This window comes from Buceros rhinoceros, unplaced genomic scaffold (genome assembly GCF_000710305.1).
Source record: "Buceros rhinoceros silvestris isolate BGI_N320 unplaced genomic scaffold, ASM71030v1 scaffold27481, whole genome shotgun sequence".
Classification (NCBI taxonomy): domain Eukaryota; kingdom Metazoa; phylum Chordata; class Aves; order Bucerotiformes; family Bucerotidae; genus Buceros; species Buceros rhinoceros.
In genome coordinates this window covers 1-2257 of record NW_010396381.1, presented here as the reverse complement: position 1 = coordinate 2257, position 2257 = coordinate 1, and positions in this window count along the sequence as shown.

Below are 2257 nucleotides of genomic sequence, written 5' to 3'. Positions count from 1 at the left end.
TTGGGCCCCAGCCAGCAACTCTGCGTGGGGACAAATATCTTAGACACAACTTGAGGGTGAAGACAGCCACCCTCCCCAGTGTCCTCTGTGGGTCCACGCAGGCTGCTGGCTCTCAGAGTCTGACTCTATTTTTTTTTTTCCAAGCAGTTCCAATGAGAAAAATGGTGGTGTCATCTCTGTCATCATGCACCTCATCTGTCAGCCACCACAACGGGCAGGACGACCTGGTCAGGACAGTGATGTTCAACCAGCCCCATCACACATAGCAGTCCTCAGGACAGACTCTCCCACAGGGTGTAAATGAGGTTTGTATGGGTTGGAGCAACCCAGGGAGAGCCTGCCCCTGCCCGTGGCTCTGGCTGAAGGGCACTTCCACCCCCAGTGAAGGACAGTGTGACCCACCACGGACCGTGGTCCCATTTGCCAAAGCGAAGACTCAGCTCTATAGGTTCAACCTGGCACCTGAGCTGACATCCACCAGCCCAAACCACAGTGCAACAGGGAAGAAGGGTCTGGACTCGGGGATTTGATGGAGGTTTCTTTCACCCCTGAGTGCAGGAGAAGCCCAGCATGTGAACTGGGTCCAAAATTATCTTCATTTCTTTCTCACCCCACAAATATCTGTAATTTGCCAACCAAAGTGCAGGCCGGAGGAAGCGTGTCTCAACCCTAACACGGACAGGAGCTTGCCGTTAGCAAGCACCCCACAAACTGGTGCGGGAATGGGACTCACAGGGTCCATCCCAGGTACCTGAATCAGGTCCGCGCTCCCCCTGGAGCTCACAACACTCCCTCGTACAGCCTTGGCCAAACACCGACCGCTGAGCGACTGCCCTGTCCTACGCGGTCCTTGGGGCAGAGCTCATGCCTTGCTGCTTTAAAGAGCTGTGTGGTAAAGACCCCCACGGGTCATTTGGAACAGCTCCTGTGCCTGTGAGCAGATTTAAGGTCCTTCTGCTTTGGTGTGGCATCTGCTCAGCGTGCTGAGTCCCACCCTGCTCTGCCAAGAACACAGCGTGGCCTCCTAACCCCATCGTCCAGCACCTCAGCGAGCGGCCTGCTTGCAGGAGCCGAGCGAAGCTCAGGGAGCAGGACTTGCAAGGGAAGACAAAATATTATCTGCACCGGGACATCAAGATCCCACTGAGGATCTCAGCGCGCCTCGCGCGAGTGTCTATTTCCCAATCTCTTGGCTTTGGAGGAGCCTCTGACTTGCGAGGTCCGATGAAGCCGCTCCATGACCCAAGTGTTGTGCAAACAGGGAAAAGGGCTGGGGATGGCTGCCAAGCCCTTCCCTCCGCCCTACAGACCCGTCCCCGCTCCCTCCCCGAGTCAACTCTGTGCTTTAGACCTGCCACCCCAAATCACCGCAACGTTCCCCTGAGCTCAGCCCTGGCTACCTGGACACCAGACCCTTCCTCACAGGAAAAGAAATCCAACATCCACTCAACAAAGCCGTTGCAGACAAGAAAGCGAACACCAAAGCGAAAACACCAGGCGCTTGGATGTGACTTCATGGTCCGTATCCCATTACGAATAAACACAGTTAAAAGGGAAGAGGCTCGAATGCGGTCAGTGAGGAGACAAACGGGCTGGACGTGCCCCTGCCAAATGTTCTTAGATAACAGGCAAACAGAAAATAAATAAAAAAAGGAAACACCGTTACTACAAGCGCTTTCCAATCCTTCTGGACAGGTTCCCAGCACGACCAGGGCGGGTTCCTACCCTGCTCACCCGGATTTATCAGCATCACCAGTAAATATTTCAATAACCACTCAGGTCATTATACACAGAGATAATCGCTCGGTCACGCTTACATGCAAAAAAGAGGAGGGCAAGAGACAAACGCCTGAGGAGTGCCCGGCACCGGGCGAGCGATACAGTACCTTCTCCGGCAGCCCGAGGGATGGGAGCATCGGGGGAGTCTGGCCACTCTGATGCGAAGGCGAGCGCAGGGTGGGAATGGGCTGGGAGCCTTCCTGGACGTGTTTACATTGGTGGGCCACCACCCACTGCCGCCGGAGAGGTCAGCGGCTCCTGCCTCCCATCTGGACACCACTGGGTCCCCCCGTGCCAAGAAGAGAGACCACCTGTCTTTTCATCCTCAAAGCTCACAGGACTGGAGGGGTGTTGAATCAGTGCCTCTCCTTCCCCTCCAGAGGTAGATGGTGAGGTGGAGAACCACAGAATCACAGAATGGCTTTGGTTACAAGACATCTTTAAGACCATCAAGTCTAACCATTCACCCAGCACTGCC